The following is a 21,279-nucleotide window of genomic DNA, read 5'->3' as shown; positions in this document are numbered from 1 at the left end:
CTGTGAGATCATGTCTTAAACTGAAACCAAGAGTCAGATACCTGACCAACTGAGCCACCCAGGCACCCCTGAGGTTCTAATTTTTTTAAATGTTTATTTATTTTTGAGGAAGAGAGAGAGAGAGTAGGGGAGGGGCAGAGAGAGAGGGAGACAGAGGATCCGAAATGGGCTCTCCACTGACAGCAGAGAGCCCGAAGTGGGGTTCGAACTCACGAACCATGAGATCGTGGCCTGAACGAAATCGGATGCTTGACTGACTGAGCCACCCAGGAGCTCCTGTCATTCTACTTTTTAATGAAGCATGGCTATAAGAGAGCCTGTTATGGGGCATGTTAAACCATCTTAGCTTCTCACTGAGAGTAAGAGTAAGTAGACATAGGCTGGATCACAACTGACAAACCCAAATCTAGTCCTGATCTCTGAGAACGTAAATAAACCTTACTGAGATTATCCACAAGCAACGTTACTTAATTAATTAATTGTTATTGATTTATTTTTTAACTTCATTTATTTACTTAGAGAGGACGAGTACAAGTGGGGAGGAGCAGAGACGAGGAGAGACAGAATCCCAAGCAGGATCCGTGCCATCAGCGACAGCCTGATGCGGGGATTGAACTCACGAAACATGAGTTCACGACCTGAGCCGAGACCGAGAGTCAGATGCTTAACTGACTCTGCCACCCAGGCACGCCCACATTAATTGTGTCCTCATCTGAGGTGTCATCTATACAGGGAGTGGGATCCCGAATGCTGCAGATAAAGAGAACTCTAGATCGTGGACAGACACCTCGTCAAACAAAATCAGCATCGTGTTTGCAGGTGGTCTATTCAGTGTAAACAAAACAGAAACCACCAAACGAAGCAGAGAACACAGTTCCAGCCGCCAGAGTAAATACCAATGAAGCGTACGTATGTCGTAGGGCAGAATGCTATCTAGTTCAGTTGGGATTCAGCTCCGATTTCCAATGCCACTGGGGACAGCAGTACCAATCAGGAAATAGAGAGGGAAGCCCAGGCCAAGGTCTGGGGACTGATGGTGGAGGTTAGTGCAGCTGTTCAGTGGACAACTGAATGCAAAAAACGACAGACAGAACGGCCCCTGGGCTTGGTGAAGTAAGACTGATCCTTGACCCTCCCTAAGGGAAGCAGCCAGTTTCCTTAGAGGCTTTTTTGGTTTTGTCTAATTTCGTTCAGAGCTGAGTCTTTGCCTGCTAGGCCAAGGGCTACAGCAAAGCCTGACGGGCTAAGGCAGCAATGGGCTCATCGTCACCATATTGCAAAGTTTTCGAACCCTATGTGTTCAAAGGAGGTCTAATTCTAAGTAGAGTACCTGTTTCAAAGACAAAATTAGGAGTTTTATTGCCTTACTGCTTTGGAAACCATTTTCTCTTCTCAGTGGCATGTGATATCGAGACAGGTACAATCTCTGAGTTATACATAAGACATAGAATCAGAAATAGTGCTTCCCCAGTGGGATTCTAACGAGCGAACAGGAGGAGGATGTGCCAGTAAATTAATTGCAGTGGGTATACACAGGCAGGAAGTGCCAGAAAATTAATGGCCTCAAAAGCAAAGCTTATAATAACTGTCGTATGATCAGGGCATTCGTTTTTACTCTAGGATGTGAGAGTGACCTGGGGGATCTGGGGATGTGTCAAATATTTATTCCTACATTTTTTTTTTAATTCTGAGAGAGAGAGAGAGAGAGAGAGAGAGAGAACCAGCAGGGGAGGGGCAGAGAGAGAGAGGGAGACAGAGGATCCGAAGTGGGCTCTGTGCTAACAGCAGTGAGCCAGATGCGGGGCTCGAACTCACAAACCGTGAGATCATGACCTGAGCCAAAGTCGGACGCTCGACTGACTGAGCCCCCCAGGCACCCCTATTCCTGCTCTTTAATGATTAACTTTTGCTTTCAGGTTTCCCTGTTTTCCACTGGGCCTTTCAGTGTTCATAAATATATTTAATAGAACATTGTGGAAGAGAATAAAAACGGGGAATCATACAGTTCATGAGGCTATTTTTAACATGGTAGTATTTGCTGATATGTACTAATGTTTCCCATATACAGACTCTGTCCTAATGGCCTTACATATATTAACTCACTTAATTATTACAATAACCTTATTGGGTGGGTACATTATTACATTTACATTTGAGGAAAATAAGGCACAGAGAGGCATGAGCACTGGACCAGGTTAACATGTGTAAATAGTATAGTTAAAGTTCAAACGCAGGCTTTCTGGGTCCAATCTATACACTTAACCACTATATACACCCTGCCTCTTAATGATGCCCGAGTGCTATAGGCAATAAGTAGACCAAATTCAAATTTATTCAAAAGACCTAACTTCACTATCTTCTATGACACTGAGCTGTACTCTAGGTGTGATAAATATATGTCAGACAAGTTGTTAGTAAGGTATAGAGATATATACCCCAAATTACAGACATGGAAAGGTACCCAAGTCCAGTTTTTGATTCTAAGATTACTCAAAAAAAGTTAGCGCTCAACTAGGAGCGAGTTCGGGTTTTTCTAGCCCCTGGCTTAGACTTTAGTTGTAACCCAGTCGATTTTAGCCACGTTTTACAAAAGAATTGGTTTCCGCAAATTTCTCATACCTGCTGACGGCAGTCTTTTGTCACTGTTCCATGACTTGTTTTGTATTTTGCTCATGATCTAACTAGACTTTTACAGTCTACCTATTTCTATAGCTGGAGGTAGCTGAGGAGACAGACTCCCACATCTTAGTTCAACCTTGCAGCCGCTCAGTACCCTTTAAATAGACCATTTGCAAGTATTCAGTTCTGCGAACGATGAGACCAGAGTCTCTGGAGTACTGGTGTTGCTAACCAGAGGCACCTGCAGTATAAACCAGACTGACGTCTATGCTGTGTGTGAGTACATTCACACAGCGTAATCAATACGGCCAAAGGAAAAGGGTGTGAGTGCAGTCAGCCTGTCGGCTACTGCATAGAAATGTTGTGACACTGGGACATCGTCTCCTGTTCTTCCACCCAGTAGGTGTTTATTACATATGCATTCTTAGGTGGCTTGGGGCTGATGGCTGTTAAGTTGCATAGAATCATTCAGATTTCCGTGGTGGTAATGAGACTTCCACAAATCACAAACATTAGATCCTGTGACTCCGGGATCTCTATTTGTAGCATTTTTCATTCTCCGCTTTAACAGGGAGACCTGGTATTTTAGAGATTAGTTCTCAATGGCCTTGGCAATGCTATACCAATTTTATACTTAAAACTGATGGGCTTATCAACCTAGGATAGTGACAAAACCCCAGGGAACTTTAAGCACTGTAATCCTTTCCTTGCCTCTGAAGCTGTACAATGCCAGAACCATCGCTGCTTAGGGCCCCTCCCTGTGTCTTGCCTTCTTTTTTCTTTTCTTTTCTTTTCTTTTCTTTTCTTTTCTTTTCTCTTCTCTTCTCTTCTCTTCTCTTCTCTTCTCTTCTCTTCTCTTCTTTTCTCCTTTCCTTCCCTTCCCTTCCCTTCCCTTCTCTCTTCTCTTCTCTTTCTTTTCTTTTCTTTTTAAATCACTATGACTTCCAAAAATTGCTTGTAAAGATTTTCCTCTTCAACCAAGCAATGAAAAAGGAGGCAAAAAAAAGGAGGCATTTGGGAAATGCAAAATGCTACATAAGTTTAAGCACACTTCTGTTCATTCTAAAGCCAGAACTATACACATATGATTACCTTGCATGAAAGCAAGTAATTGTTTTTGCCTAATTTAGGGGAAGAGTTGATGCATTCGAGGAGTAAACTGGTGAAGACCAGAGTTTATTTTCAGCGCTGCCACTTACTGGATATAAGACTTGGACAGATTACCTTTCAGAGCCCATTTTCTAATCTACATAGTAAAGGTAATCACACACACACACACACACACACACACTCATACCCCCAGAGACTTGTGACAGCTGAATGAGATAACGCAGGCAAAATGTTTAGCATTAGTTTTCCTAATGTTTGACATTCTGAATTATTAGAGTGGGCGGTGCTCAGTTTAAGACACAGGCCAACAAGTGGTTCATCCCAGCAAAGTTGTTACAAAAGAAGAGGAAACCCTGTTGGTGTCCTTCTTTCTCTCCCTAGCTGTTCTCCTTGGAATAAGAATCTAAGTGGCCCCAGAATAGTGTTGAATGAATACAGGGAACTCGTCTTGACTCTTTTGGATACTGCTCCGTAATGGGTCCTTGGAAGTTCATTCATAATGAGAAAATTACATTGGATAAGACATCAAAGACACATGGTGCCGTGGAAGTGATACTGGAAAAGCGCCAGGTGCCCGGGGATCTGGTTGCATCTGTTTGCTAGCACATCCTCCAGCCTTTGGGGGTGTCGCTTTCCTCTCCTGAACCCAAAAAAAAAAAGAGAAAAAATGGCCCAATGACCTTGATAGCCCTGAACCATTCTTCAAATTTGTGCAATGAAATGCCTTCATGAAAGAGAGATTTTCTGCAGCTCAGAAAAAAGGCCAGTTGCTAAAGAATTGCTATGAGCTTTCAGAGCAGGCAAGACACTGATTTCTGTCATTTCCCGAATGTGAATTTAGCTTAAGCAGTCTCTGGAGCACTGGCTGTTGGCCAAGCAGGGGCTCCATCGCTGAAGAGTAAAGCATACATGACCTTCCTCCAGATGAAATTGTTGACTGTAGATGCAGCAGCATGTTTGGCCGTTTCATTAATAGACTTGTGCTAGACCTTGAGGATTTTACAACAAAGTCATCTGTAGTTAACAGGCATTTCATGTGGAATATTTTTTTAAAAATTTTTTTTAACGTTTATTTATTTTTGAGACAGAGAGAGAGAGACACAGCATGAACGGGGGAGGGGCAGAGAGAGAGGGAGACACAGAATCGGAAGCAGGCTCCAGGCTCTGAGCCATCAGCCCAGAGCCCGACACGGGGCTCGAACTTGTGGACCGAGAGATCGTGACCTGAGCTGAAGTCGGACGCTTAACCGACTGAGCCACCCAGGCGCCCCTCATGTGGAATATTTTTAAGAAACAACCCACGCATTTTGAAAAGCCTATTGTGTATTTAGATCCCGCAATGCGTTTTTGTTCTTTCCCAACACCCTGTGAATCCAAATGCGTTAGACGCCTCCATTGGCATTTCAGCCTCCTCCACATTAATGCACCTTTTCTAGGGCAGGGACCTTGGGTTGCTTTCCTCATTATGCATGGAACGTAGCATGGGTACTCGGTTGCTTATTCAGTCAATATGATAATGAATCAGTGGTCACAAAGATCTTGTGAAACACTGATCTGTGAGTGAAATAAGTGGGCATTCAGTGCAATGACATTCTACCAAGAGATTTAAATTTAGAAAGAAGTCTAACTCGGACACTATCAGATGCAGGTAAGTAATTTTCACCTCTCTGAAGTTGAACATCCTCCTTGACAGATGACAGAGTGGAACAAGGTGTCTAGCAGGATGTCTTATCTTAGTTTCCTATGTTCTAGTTCTAAATTCTATGCTTTCATTCTACATATATATTGGAATTTTTGATAATCCCACAATTGTTTTTGGAAAGTACACAGATTTAAGGGGTACTAAAAACTATAAAATGACTTCCCAGCATCCTGATAAATTTCAAGTACCTTACACCTGGCCTTCAAATCCTTCACAACATACTGTTTATCCCATCAACATGATATATTTTCTAGGTTACTGTCAACATACAATAATCAACAAACATACAATATTAGAGGTCACAATGGTCCATTCCCTACCTTTGTAAAAATTCCTTGAGGGAAGGATTTCTGTTTCAATTTTCTTTGAGTCCTCACTAACACCTTGCACATAAGAGCAAAGATATATAAAAATAGAAGTGAAGAAATGACATTACATTTTATTTTCTTTTGAACACACACAAATGAAGGAACAAAGGCAAACAAAGAAATAAACAAACCCCATGAAAGTGTCAGGAAAGGAAAACAGAATGGATCTCCTTCAACCAGAGGTTTGATTTAGATCAGAGAGAGAGAGGACTGGTTGCAGGCAGGCAGGAACTTAGCTCTGTAGCACACCTGTTGAAAATTCTTGGAAGAAAACGCCGATCTATGGGGTTGCGCGTAGACACATCCAGAGAGACTGTTTCTGTACAATTATACCAGTGAGTAGCCTATGAAAGGCATTGATTGTTGATGATGGGGCGTCCTGCTTTAACGCCTTTTGCTGTGTGATCCTGATGCAACCACCTCATACCCCTGTGCGTAATAAAACTGTTATTAAATGAGCAAATGTAAAGAATGTAGCACAGCGCTTGGTTCTGCTTAAATGTTCAAAAGCATATTATTTTTTTCCCTTCCACTAGATGTGTATTTCTATGAGATAAAAAGAAAAAGTCGTACCCAGATCATTTAGATGACCCCAAAGCTTGGGCCACTTTGTGACCTGTAATCTTTTTATAATATATAATTTATTTTCAGATTGGTTTCCATACAACACCCAGTACTCATCCCAGCAGGTGCCCTCCTCAATGCCCATCACCCACTTTCCCCTCTCTCCCACCCCCCATCAACCCTCAGTTTGTTCTCACTATTTAAGGGTCTCTTATGGTTTGCCTCCCTCCCTCTCTGTAACTTTTTTTTCCCCCTTCCCCTCCTCCATGGTCTTCTATTAAGTTTCTCATGATCCACATATGAGTGAAAACATAGGGTATCTGTCTTCAGACTGACTTATTTCCTCTGACTGACTTATTTCACTTAGCATAATACCCTCCAGTTCCATCCACATTGTTGCAAATGGCCAGATTTCATTCTTTCTCATTGCCAAGTAGTATTCCATTGTATATATAAACCACATTTTCTTTATCCATTTGTCAGTTGATGGACATTTAGGCTCTTTCCATAATTTGGCTATTGTTGAAAGTGCTCCTATAAACATTGGGGTACAAATGCCCCTATGCATCAGTACTCCTGTATCCCTTGGGTCAATTCCTAGCAGTGCTATTGCTGGGTCATAGGGTAGATCTATTTTTAATTTTTTGAGGAACCTCCACACTGTTTTCCAGAGCGGCTGCACCAGTTTGCATTCCCACCAACGGTGCAAGAGGGTTCCCGTTTCTCCACATCCTCCCAGCATCTGTTGTTTGCTGAGTTGCTAATTTTAGTCACCCCGACCGGCGTGAGGTGGTATCTCAGCGTGGCTTTGATTTTTATTTCCCTGATGATGAGTGATGTTGAGCATCTTTTCATGTGTCTGTTAGCCTTCTGGATGTCTTCTTTGGAAAAGTGTCTATTTATGTCCCCTGCCTATTTCTCCACTGGATTATTTGTTTTTTGGGGGTGTGTGGAGTTTGGTGAGTTCTTTATAGATTTGGATACTAGCCCTTTATCCCATATATCATTTGCAAATATCTGTTCCATTCCATATGACCTGTAATCTCATCAGAGTCCATGCCAAATGGACATGTTTGTAGCCAATTCTGGTCCTTTTCATCTCTCTGCCCTTTTCTCCATTAGTGGTTCTTCTAGACTGCAAATCAAGCAGTGTGTCCTTAGAGACGAAGCATGGGCCTAAAGAATTACCATTGACCCATTTTTCAAGAAACGGAAATTAAAAAATTGTTCTTGTGTGGCAACTGCTTCTGCATCAGTTTCTGAACACTTGGACAGCTTCTCAGTTTCCAAGTGCAGAATTATGTTAAAGACCTATTTATCTGTCAGCTCTCTTCTGCTGAACAAAGATTTAGAGAAGCACCATAGCTATCTGTAAGATCCCTTAACTAAAGATTTCAGTATTTCCACATGAGCCGTACTGGGAGAATTAGCCTGGCTTCTACTGGTTTCCACACTTTCCTGGAGGTCTGTTGTAGTCATTCTGAGGTGAGCACCAACACAGATCCAAAATCCAGTTAAAGTAATTGAAATTGCTAACACAGAATTTCTCCTGTGGTCTAGCTACATTTAGCGTATAACTTCAATGTTTTCCTATTGTCATCTACATCTAATTTAAATATTTCCACGTTGGGGCGCCTGGGTGGCTCAGTCGGTTGGGCAGCCGACTTCAGCTCAGGTCATGATCTCGCGGTCCGTGAGTTCGAGCCCCGTGTCGGGCTCTGTGCTGACAGCTCAGAGCCTGGAGCCTGTTTCGGATTCTGTGTCTCCCTCTCTCTGACCCTCCCCCGTTCATGCTCTGTCTCTCTCTGTCTCAAAAAATAAATAAACGTTAAAAAAAAATTTAAATATTTCCACCTAGATGTTAAGCTCTTCTGACTAGTGGCTCCGTCCACCCATTCAACCCCAACTTTCGTTGCTCCTCAGTACATGGTGCCCACCGTCTATTAATGTTCTACTTTGTTACCCTTCTGTAAATGTTACATTTCTCTGACGCGTATTCCAAGCTCCTTAAGGTAGCCTCATGTTCTTTCTCTTGTCAAGATAAAATTGGTCTCAGGGCGCCTGGATGGCTCAGTCGGTTAAGTGTCCAGCTCTTGATTTCGGTTCGGGTCATAATCTCAGGGTCCTGAGATCAAGTTCTGGGTGGGCTTCATGTTGAGTGTAGAGCCTGCTTAGGATTCTCTCTATCTCCCTCTCTCTCCGCCCCTCCTCCACTAGAGTGCGTGCGTTGTCTTTCTCTCTCTCTCTCAAAATATATAAATAAACTTTAAGAAATTATTTTTTTAACAGATCAAATTGGTCTCATATTGTTCATAAAAACTTTTTAAAAAAAATTTTTAATGTTTATTTTTGAGAGAGAGAGAGAGACAGAGACAGAGGGTGAATAGGGGAGGAGCAGAGATAGAGGGAGACACAGAATCTGAAGCAGCTCCAGGCTCTGAGCTGTCAGCACAGAGCCCGACGTGGGGCTCGAACTCACAAACCGTGAGATCATGACCGGAGCCAAAGTCGGACGCTTAACCGGCTGAGCCACCCAGGTGCCCCCATAAAAACTTTTCTGATGAGTCCAACCTTTGTAATTCTGAGTTTCTTACCCAACCCCTATCCCCACACCTCCTGCAAACACACCCATTTTTAAAAACATTTTTTTAGTTTATTTATTTATTTTGAGACAGAGACAGAGAGAGACCGCACAAGTGCGAGTGGGGGAGGAGCAGAGAGAGAGGGAGCAAGAAAGAATCCCAAATAGGCTCGTGTTGTCAGCGAGAGCCTGACACAGGGCTCAATCCTACCCCCATGAGATCACGGCCTGAGCCAAAACCAAGAGTCAGATACTCAATGGACTGACCCATCCAGGCACCCCAAACACACCTACTTTTATGATTGGAACTGAGAATGTTTCGCTCGGGATAAGTTGGCGCTCTGTAAGCCAGGCCGCTTCCCTTCTTATGCATGGTCCAGCCATGCATACAACTTTGCATCCAGGTTTTATGCCTGGAAGGGGATTTGTGAATAGGAGCAGGGCCTAAAGAGAAGGACGGAGGGAATGCTTTTATTTCTTTATTTATTTTTGCCTGTTTTCCAAGACTGTAGGGAACTGAGTTTCATGGGATGTGTTGTAACTGACTTAACTGGGTATAAGCTGATCTGCTCTAGGGCTCATGTAATTGCACTGGAAAAGGGGGGTCGGGGGGTGGAGGATGAATATTCCCCCTGCTTCTGCATGAAACTAAGTAGAATTAGGACACTGTAGCCATCAGGGTCTGGGCCAATCACAGAAGCCATACGTGGGGTCATTGGTGAGTGTTACTGAAAGGGACACGGGGGGAGAAATTGCTGTTTCATAAAGAGGTGTGATTAGGGTTTCAGGAGGCTCAAAAATGATGGTAAAGCATCCCGAGAATGTCAAGAGGAGCTAGGCCTTACCATCCTTAGTCTGAAGGGGCAAAGGAAGCCACTGTTCCTGCGAGGGAAGGAGGGGAGGAGAGGGGAGCCGGGAGAGAGACTGCTGTGGGAGAGGGCTGCATTGCATAGCACCCGCTGCCCTGTAGTCCAGTGTGGAAGGATCAGAGACATAAAAGGATTGCTGTGCTGCCCTCTCCCTAAATTCCTGTCTGCTGTCTCCACTTAGACAAACCCAAAGGCAAGGCGAGGGTAGAAAGTGAATCTCAGGGGCCCACGGAGAGTACCAGGGGCCAGCGGCCTGATGATTGGAAGTCTTTTGAGACCTGCAGGAGAGGAATGGACAGCCCAGGTGACAGAGATGAGACACAATCGAGCATGCCCCCAAGCAGGTGAGTGGGTGTGACTGAAGGCACCCTGGGATTTGTTGGTGAGAAACCCTGGGGGGACTTCCCAGAAATAACTGGAGGGCATCTTGAGGTTGGATAATGTCTTCAAGGGAAGAGCACAGAGAGGTCCAGTAAGACCCAAAAATATACCACTATCTTGTGTCAGAGCCCAGAGGTCCAACGGGGCAGGGGGGGTGTTGCTGCAGAGCCTGCATTGTGGGGACTTCACTTTTCTGCCTCTATTTTGTACAGTACAGAGAGACTTGAGACATGTGGATTGTAGAACACTTCCTATTCTGTGCCCTACAGACCAGGTTTGAATGGCCTACACTTTTGTATTATTTATTGGTAGATATTACTTTCACTATCTAAATCGAAGGGTGAGAACTATTTTTCCCACATTTGTCATATATATTTAATATCTTTAAGGACTGAGCACATGGCAATTATATATTTGCTGATGGCTTAACAGCCTTTGAAAGTAAAATTTTGATAAAATCAGTTGATGATAGATGGATAGATAGATAGATAGATAGATGATAGATAGATAGAGACAGATAGATAAAAGCGACTGTCTGCTTCTGGCTATCTTATCCACATAAACTTTCTAGTGAATGACCCATAAAGATGCAAATGAGTATCTATAAATGAGTTTCTAGAAGCTGCTTTCTGGGTATCTCCATTCCCAGTTGCTCATGCACTTAACAGGGGAAGAAAGCTATTACATTTTCTATATCTGGTGTGCATTGTCGCTGGTAAGAACAAAGGATGTTAGGGTATCGGGAACAGGAATTAGTGAGAATTATTTTGGTACTTTCTATGGAAAATTAAAGAGAAATATCATCCAAAGCTAGAGTCAATGCTTTGCTGTATGAATACATCAGATCAACTGCTGTGTTCTACAAATGACTGTCACTATGCAGTTCATTGTTATAACAGGGGAAGTGGCTATTCTCACTTAAAATTAAACAATGAAAAACTGAGAGAACAAGACAGGCCAAACATTTCACACCAACCGGATGCAAAAACCTTCCTATTTAGTATACTTAGCGTCCTTCCAAGGTCTTGTGTGTGAGTGTATTTGTTTTACAGTTTATTTTGATTTGTTTTGAGAGAGAGCAAGAGGGGAGGGGCACAGAGAGAGGGAGACAGAATCCCAAGCAAGCTACTCGCTTCAGCGCAGAGCCTGATGCAGGGCTCGAACTCACAAACCCTGAGATCATGACCTGAACCAAAGTCAAGAGTCGGACGCTTAACCAACTGAGCCATCCAGGCGCCCCCTTTTTTTTTTTTTTTTTTTTTTTCATTTCATTTCATTTCTATTTTATTTTATTTTATTTTATTTTATTCATTATTTTTCTTAATATGACATTTATTGTCAAACTGGTTTCAATATAACACCCAGTGCTCATCCCAACAGGTGCCCTCCTCAATGCCCATCACCCACTTTCCCCTCCTTCCCACCCCCCATCAACCCTCAGTTTATTCTCAGTTTTCAAGAGTCTCTTATGGTTTGCCTCCCTCCCTCTCTAACTTTTCTTTCCCTTCCCCACCCCCATGGTCTTCTGCTAAGTTTCTCAGGATCCACCTAAGAGTGAAAACATATGGTATCTGTCTTTGTCTGTATGACTTATTTCACTTAGCATCACACTTTCCAGTTCCATCCCCGTTGCTACAAAGGGCCATATTTCATTCTTTCTCATTGCCACTTAGTATTCCATTGTATGTTCGTTTTTTAACTAGGATTTCTTTCTCATGTTATTCATTGCGGAAGCCGCATGGAAGGAAACAGGGGCCCAGTATCTTCATCCTTAATTCTTGTTCTCCAAGAACGTGGAGGGCAGGACCCTGAGTAGCTTTCTGCCCAGGAGACAGGTGGGCAGTGGGGCTGAAAATGTGCTTAACGATCTCCCTTCGGCGCTGGCAGAGTACGAGGACGTGATGCCTTTGTTACGGAAGAAGGTCATTTGTTCTGGGTCTCACTGTTCTAGGGCCTCAGACAGCCGTTTGCTATGGTGACAATGGAGGTGAAATTCAGACGTCACTCATTTTCCATCTAAAAAACACATTGTTTCTTTTTAAATTACAAAAAGTAATCTCCATTTGGCCTTAACTAGTAAATGATGCAAAAGAATACAGAGGAGGCCTTAACTAGTAAATGATGCAAAAGAATACAGAGGAATTTAATGATCGCCTTGTCTCTTTTATTTTCTCTGGCCCATAATAATTATAAACTTTAGAGCCTGAGAGATAGTCTTTCTCAAGGTCTCTCAGGTTCAGACCCCCATATGCTCACGCATGATGTAGTCCACTCTGTGCTCCTAATCTATTTAAAGTTAGTGCTTGCCACTTTACATGGGGTTTTTTTCTTTACACATTGATCTTAAATCCCAAGCTGGTATAAGGGCCTTGAGAACAAGGATGATTTTAAAGGTTTTCTGTGCTTCCTGTCAAATACATTGCCACATCCCAAACCCACCCTAGCCCACACGGCACCAAAATGAGTTGCCGACCCCATCTTGGCCTTTCCAACCATATTCTGGTTACCATTAGAAACACGGAAATTTCTGGGGCGCCTGGGTGGCTCAGTCAGTTGAGCGTCTGATTTTGGCTCAGGTCATGATCTCATGGTTTGTGAGTTCGAGCCCCGTGTCGGGCTCTGTGCTGACAGCTCAGAGCCTGGAGCCTGCTTCAGACTCTGTGTCTCCCTTTCTCTCTGCTGCTCCCCCACTCACACTCTGTCTCTCTCTCTCTCCCTCAAAAATATATAAACATTAAAAAAATTTTAAAAATAAGTAAAAAAAATAAAAAACTAACTAGCTAAAATAAACCAAACTTGTAATTTCTTATATTTCCAATATCTTGTTAAAATGTACCTGTCCTGAAGGACAACTTTGTACCTCTTGTAACTAAGGGAAGATATATACTGAACATATGCATAATAGAAAAACGTGAGTGTAAAAAAGGGAAGGGTTTTAACCACACGATTGCAAATATTAACATCATTAGCTGATTGAATTTGAAATTCTTCCATGTGATACGGCTATTCCTTTTCAGGAAACCATCACGACTGGTCTTACACGTGTGTGCGTTCTCTGAATCCACGAACGCAAATTATTCCTAGTGATAGAAGGAAAATTGCACTGTCATCTTCGAAATATTGTGGAGTAATGCAAAAGAGTTCAACCATGAACGCATCCAATTAAAATAGTAAATCACTTTTAAAAACCCTCACGTTATTATCGAAGGTTTGAGCGTAACAGTTCTATATTAGCTGTGCTCCTTAAAGCAAAGAGGTGAAAAAAGCACATGACCCACAAACATATGACAGCCTCACTGTTTTTGACGAAGAAGCCCAGCCCCATGAACAATGCTGTTTCAGCCCTGCAGCAAAGCAGGGTTCTCGTCTTGATCACTCGACCTGCAGACGGATGATCTCATCTACCTCATTTATTTCGGTGGCTCCCAGAGGCTGTGCATTGCATTTCACGATAAGAGAACAATTTACCCTCGTGTGTATGTGTGTGTGCGTGTGTGTGCGTGTGCATTTGTTTAATTTTTGAATCCTCCCTTCGTGGTGTTCTTTTACATCGCAGCCCCTTTAATGGGTGAACTCTCAAATGACCACGTACGGAGAATGCATCTAGGAGCGGTGGACTTGGGCTCCCCTCTTTGGAATTATTCTAGACCACTTCCTGTTTCACTCATTGCAGCCAGTTCTCCACGAAGTACGGCATTCTTCCATTCCAGTTGATTTCAATAGACAGGCTCTCAATGCATCCTTTGTCACTGAGTGAAGGACCTGCTTTGCGCACGTCTCTTTGGATCAGCCTCAGTTTTGTCCCTCAGTTGCACTTTTACATTGTCCTTGTAGCACCATGTAGGGATGACGATGGGACCATCTTGCTGCTTGCTGAATCAGCTCCTGAACACACTGCCTTCAGCCTGCCTGCCTGGGCTCTCCACTAAGGGAAACCAACTTGAAATAATGAGGAGAGATTACAGTGAAGGTCAGAAAAAAAATTGCATTTCTGGGCATATCAATCAGAAAATCAGGATGTTAAAGTTTGATCAAGTCACTTATTTATTTATGTGAACCAGAACTCTAATTTCTTTAAAAAAGTTTTTTATGTTTATTTATTTTTTAGAGAGAGACAGAGCACGAGCAAAGGACAGGCAGAGGGAGAGAGAGGGAAAGACAGACTCCAAAGCAGGCTCCAGGCTCTGAGCTGTCAGCACAGAGCCTGATGTGGGGCTCAAACTCACAAACTGCAAGGTCATGGCCTGAGCCGAAGTCGGACGCCCAACTTACTGAGTCGCTCAGGCGCCCCCAGAACTCTAATCTCTTAATTAGATTCCTGAATCTCATGATTGCCATATCTGCTTTAACATTGTTTTTTCATTAGTTTCAAATATCAAATGATAGTATCAGATATAGTTTCAAATATCAAATGATAGGTAAAGATTTACAATGAAAGACAGGAGCCTCTGTCTCCTACTTTCTCATTCTTGGTCTCCATTCACTGTATCCTAAACATTCCATACTTGTCTGAAACTCAGGGTTTTTTGACCTTGGAACTACTGACATTTTGGTCCTAGAATTCTTTGATGGGATGCTAATGGGCAGGAGGCTGTCCTGTGCACTGTAGGATGTTCAGGCACATCCCTGGTCTTGTCCTACCCAATACCAGAGGCACCCCCATCTTGTTGCAACAACCACAAATGTCTCCAGACGTTGTCAAATGTCTCCTGAGGAAAAAAAGAATCACCCTCATTGAGAACTACCACTCCAGAAGAACTAGAAACCACATCTCAGAATCATAAAGACACCTTGTTCTCAATCAGGTCAACTGTTGTTGATTTCCTCTTGGGGACGGCTCTTCTGGAGCTGTCTGTGGTCTTGCTGCGATGAGAGGTGCTCCCTAGGGCTCCCTAGCACGGCAGTCATCCCAAAAGTTCCGTTCACCCATCTCTGGGAAACGCCTTTGCTTTCCCCTCTGCTGAATCATCTGTTTACCAAATCTTTTGTCTCCTTTACGTTTTTAATCCTCTAAAATGTTGAAGCACAACCTCTGCTACCTTCCTGTAAGTGAACAACAGGTAAAATTTGGATGAATTGTATGGTGAAAATGTCTATTTTCTGTTCATCTGGATTATTAAGTCCGGCTGAGTTTAGACTTCTCGGTTTGAAAAACATTTCCCCTCAACATTTGAACATACGGATCATCTTACTTCTATAACCTTCCGCCCTGCATTGAAAAATATAATGCCCTCCCTGATTCTCCAATCTTTCTTTATAACCTGTATTTTCCCTCTGAAGGTTTTGAGTTCTTCCCTTTAAACCTGATGATTTGAAATTTCTGTATACTTTTAAGACAGGTACTTCACATCTGGGAAGTCACAGGCTCCAGTGCTGATTTTTTTTCTTTTTCCCTTGCCATTTCCTTCTTTCTCTCCCTACTGGAAAATATTTAGCTGTAATTTTATGAATAATGTCTACTTTGGGACTACAGCTAGATACAGCTTAATCTTTTCACCTTCTGCTACATCTTTAAACTATTCTTTTATTCTTTTCCTCCAACCCTATCTCATTAGGCTGCCTTCTGGATATGCTGCTGAACACAACCATATTTTTTTAATCTTAATTATTTTATGGATATATTTAAATCTACAGGCTGGTTTGGTTCCTTATTTCTGTTGTTCTCTGGTCTTTTAACGCTTTAAATATATGTGCCTTTTTTCTATTCTGAATCTGTTAATTCCAACACCAATTATCTTTGGAAACTTTCATCCGCCGGTTATTTTTTCTACTGATTCTTCTTCCTGACGACTTAATTCCGCTTCTGCTTTGCAATTTTATAACATGTCATATCCTGTCCATCGGACCCTGACCGTGAGATAAAAATTGAGTTTGTCATGAAAGTGGCTTTTATATAGCTCTCGATTCACATTTGTCAGTGTTTCTGGACTCTGAAATTTTCCTTGGCTTTCTTATCAATACAACAGTGAATCAGGAAAAACAAAGGTATTCCAAAACCTTTTGGTATTCTGTACCAGGTATATTTCTTTAGCGTTCTAGTTCGCCATATTGCCAGAAAAGGAAGCTGCATTATTAAAGCCTATTAAAAATAGGCTTCATGCCCAGCATGGAGCCCAATGCAGGGCTTGAACTCATGACCTGAGATCAAGACCTGAGCTGAGATTAAGAGTCGGTTGCTTAACTGACTGAACCACCCAAGCTCCCCTCATGTTCTTCTTTCATACAGAATACATTAACGCCATCCCAACAGCCCCAAATATCTTAACTCATTCTATCATATACTCTAAAGTTTCATCTAAATATCATCTAAATCTGGTGTGGGTGAGACTCAAGGTATGATTCATCCTGAGATGAAATCCCTCTCCAGCTATGAATCTGGCAACTAGAAAATTTAACTGCTTTCCAAATACAATGGTGGGACAGGTAGAGGATAAACATTCCAATTCTAAAAGGGAGAAATTAGAAAGAAGAAAAGGGTGATGGGTTCCAAGCACATCTGAAACTTAGCAGAGAAAACTCCCTAAGATTTTCAGGTTCAGGAATAATCCTTTTTGGCTCTATGCACCTGGTTAGTGGCCCTGCCTTTTTAGACCAACCAGTCCAAATGGAGTGGCTCTGTTCTTTTGACTGTGAACAGTGACCCTGACCCCTCAGGCCTTGGCCTTCTGGCTCTTGGTAGAATCACCATTCCTGCCCACGTTTGAACCACCCTGAGGGTCATTATTTCCTTTTCTTGAAGGATAGCATGTTATACCAGAAAAGCTCTGGTAGTCCATCTTATAGAATCTCAGAAGTCCAACAGCCTTCCTTCATTTCATCCCATCTCTGCAGTGTTTCTAAAGGTATAACCCAATGCCTATCCCTGGCTTCTGCTGAGATGGCTGACTGGATCCATAAATCACACATCAGTCATCTTTTAACAACTTATTATGTAGTCATACTCGTGATGTTCTCTCCAAAATATGCTTTCTTAGTTTTGCAGTATAGATAGGCTCAGAAATTTCCAAATCTTCAAGTTCTGGTTCCCCTATGCTTAACAATGGTTTCTTCAATTCCTCTCTCTCTCTCTCTCTCTCTCTCTCTCTGACTCCTTGCATTTTGTTACAAGCAGCAAGGAGAAACCAGGTGCCCCCTTCAACACTTTGAATAGGAATATCATCAGCTAAATAGCCAAGTTCATCACTTGCAAATGTTACTTTCCATAAAACACTAGGACACAATTTAACCAAGTTCTACAACTGTATAACAAGAAAGGCCTTTCATCTGGTCCAATAACATGTTCAGCACTTCCCTCTGAGACCTCATCAGAAGCACCTTTAACATCCATACTTCTAACAATATTCTATTTGTGATGATATATGTATCTCTCAGAGAAACTTTCTCAACAGCTCTCTTCTTCTTTTTCAACCTCCACCAGAGTTATCTTCAACAGTCATGTTTGTGCCGAATGCCTCTTGAAGGCAATCTATGCCTCTTCTAACATGCATCTCAAAACTTCCAGCCTCTTCCCATGGTCCAGTTCCAAAGTGACTTCCACATTTTTAGGTTTTTGTAACAGAAGAACCCCCCCCACCCCCGTCTCAGCACCAGATTCTATCACTTACCTTGAACCTTGATAACACATATCATTTAAACAACAGAAATTTATTCCTTTGCAATTCTGGAGTGCAAGATCTTTGCGGGGACGTGATTCAGCCCGTAACACAAGTCCAAGGAAAAATTACCCGCTAGCTCCATCAGATACCTCGTAATTCATGGGCATCTGAGTACTTGGTATTTCTCTGCAGTGAGGAATCAGTTGCCCTAGACTGAACACTGCTCTGGACCTGTGTAACGGTCTTAAATGCAAGACCTAAAAGGATCAAATTGCTTCCAAATAACCAACTGCTTTTCAGAACAAAGTTCAAGAATATTTATGGGAATACAAAAAAAAAAAAAAAAAAAAAATCCAGGGCCAGTAAGGGTGGCGTTCACAGTGGATGGGCATCTAATCAACAATGACCGTGCATTAAAGAGGCAGAAAGATATGACCCTTATGAGTAGGAAGCTCAATCAAAACCGAACTAGAACTGACACAGAGTTTTGAATGACTGGACAAGGATATTGCAACAGTTATTATTATTGTATTTCATATGTCTAAAGATTTAATTGGAGACATAGAATATACAAAAGGTATTAGATGTTTGCATTGTTTCAAGTCAGAGAGAGGAGGACGATTTTGTTGGATAGAATTGGCTTCAAGTGTCCTTCAAAGTTGGGGCTCCTGGGTGACTCAGTCAGTTAAGTGTCTGACTCTCGGCTTCGGCTCAGGTCATGATCTCATGGTTCGTGAGTTCGAGACCCGTGCTGGGCTCTGAACTGGCAGTGCAGAACCTGCTTGGGATTCTCTCTCCCTCTCTCTCTGCACCTTCCCCACTTGTGCCCTCTCTCAAAATAAATAAATAAACATTAAAAATGAAAAGTGTCCTTCAACGAGTAATGCTTCTTCTCCCTTGCCTTTCTCCCTTGAAGGACTCTTATTGGGGCTCAGAGGAAGTAAGTTGTGTCCTCAGCTTAGCAGGGAGAGTCCCAGAATCTGTGGAGTTTGGAGGAGAGCTCCTCTCATCCAGCAAAGCATCTGAGGATGGGCAGGGGCCAGGTGCTGCATGAGCAGCTAAGGGAATCAAGAGTCCGACTCTCAGAATTACCTTGATCTGTGTTATTTCCTACTAGTTGATCTATCGTCACTGTGCTTTCTTTCCATTGCCTAAAAAACATAACACATTTCATTTAAATCTAAGCCAGTATTTGATGAGCCCATTTTACATTCTACCCTGTGCTACTGGTCCTGGGTGCTGTTCTAGGCAGTAGCTTCTAGCACAACAGTTGAGTAAATCACGATCTTTATTTTACTTTTTTTTTAATCACTTTTTTTCTTAAAGGAAAACTTTTCTGAGTAGTTTTTCCCACTTTGCTCTTCATATCATATGAATTCACTATACGTATTTACATAGGAGGACGTTAAAATGGCTCACATTTAACCCATTTTCACCTCCAGGGTAACCTGGTTCTATTCCTTGTATTCTTTTCTGGTGAAGGAACAGGTGGAGCTTCATCTACGTGAAACAGAAATGGACAAGCCAGTATCAACGCTTCCATCTACCCCATCCCTGTAAGTCCCTCATCAGTAAGAACGAAGCAATGTGAAGTCCTCCGTTTTCTCTGTTTTCTACCAACTCTGGTCTCTGCAGAGTTTGGTGTCTTCTAATCCGGACGGTCCGCTAGCTTCTCGCCAATCCGCCTTTCATAATTATGACTGTCTTTTTCCCCCTCAAGTACAAATTTGATCATGTCACTGTCACTTAAGTCCCCTAAGTAATTCCCGCTACCTTTAAGATAAACACAGCAGAGTATGTCCTATACAGGCTACCTTTAACCTGCCCTCATATCACACGTTTCTGCATGCATTATAGTTGAGCTATCCTAACTCCTCACCACGAACAGACCTGAAAGACTCTGGTGTGCTTGGCTGGCTGATTGTCCCTGGAATGCTAGCTCTCTGTTTGGCAAAACTTTGTCCATTCGTTAAGCTCTTGATAAAAAGCTTGCCTTTCTGAGAGATTCTCCACTGTACCCAATAGTATACACCTCCTCTCTCTTCTCCTGTCAGTCACATCTGCCGCCTTCTTCGTCTATGCAGTTCGTCACGTGACCTCGAGGCCATCCATTTAGAAGCCTGGGTGCTTTCCTGTGAGGCTTGAGGTCCCTTGGGCAGAGTCTTCTACATCATCTATCTTCAGGCATCTAGAACGATACCTCGGATACAGCAAATGTGCAGTGAGCACCTGTTGAACGATGGAGTAAATGAATAATTAAAGGAACAGAGCCTAAATTGTATCAATCCATATTCGTTATTTATTTTATTACTTTTATGCCATGTTTCCCCCTTTGAGATCTAAGAGTACTATTGGTCTCTGCTTGTCGTTTCGGTTTGTTGGCTTTTCGAAGGGTCCCTGAAGAGTCCTCAGGAGGAAGATTATAGCTTTGGCTGGAAATGGGGTTGTGAGATCCTCCATTTTATCCTGCTGCTTTCTGAGTGTCCCCTCGCTAGAAAACGCAGGGGGACTCAGGGAGCAGTATGACACTGGGTTGGGTTTGGGTCTGATTCTTCATTTCTAAAGGTGGGATATTGAGTAGCACAGTGTCCAGCTGGTGCTATTTTCAGCATGGAAACCTGTTACGCCACCAAGCAGCATGAACAAGATGCAGCAAATCGATTTATTTCTCTTCTGAATTGGTTGGCGGTGCGTCAATATTGAGGTATCCAGTTTGCGCGATGTGCTACCTGGGAGGTTATTTCTTCCTTTCCTCCGCCAGCCTAAAGACGGCAGTAGATAATGATATTTCAAACTATGTCCTTCTGCAGAGAGAGCATCAGACACATTTCTAAGAACGTCAAATTAGTATCCAGCGACTTTCCCTGGTAGACCTGAAGAGGCACACCCCAGAGCCCCATCTCTAGTTTTCTGGGCGTTTTTGTTTTTGTTTTTAAAATGTTACCGTCTCTGGGTAATGAACGTCAGCTTTTACGTCCAGAGGCTGATGTGGACAATGGGAGAGAAAAGGACTAGTTTAAATACAGGCCGAGAAGGACTTTAAGTGCCAGAGGATTTACCTAAAAGCCGTTGCATTTTTCGATCCAGTGAATCCACTTTTGAACCCTGTTGGAACGACAGTAGACCTGTGAACATTTTCTCCCCTCTAATCATCGCTTTGAAAACCTGGAGAAGACTGGGAAATGAAACGGACGCCTTGTTCTTTACGACAAAAAACCTAGGCCCACCCACTGCCTTGTGTTGGCCCACCCCTTTCTAGATCAAAGTGGCCTCTCCCAGAAATAAGCTCCAGTGGCCACCTGTGATGTCACTGTCACCCTGGGGGTATAATAGGTCAGTTTAGAAACTGGAGTGGGTTCGGATCGTGGCTTTGGTCTGAGGCTTATGTGCGGATTTCTGTTTCACCCTTGACCGCTGTGTGGCTGGGCACCTCTTATTCCTACCTTCCTTGTCTGTGAGAGAATACTTTCACAGGGCTTTGCAGTGGGCA

Source organism: Panthera uncia, chromosome B1 (assembly GCF_023721935.1).
Source record: "Panthera uncia isolate 11264 chromosome B1, Puncia_PCG_1.0, whole genome shotgun sequence".
Taxonomy (NCBI): Eukaryota; Metazoa; Chordata; class Mammalia; order Carnivora; family Felidae; genus Panthera; species Panthera uncia.
The sequence above is the reverse complement of the archived record's forward strand: the minus strand, read 5'-3'. Positions refer to the sequence as shown.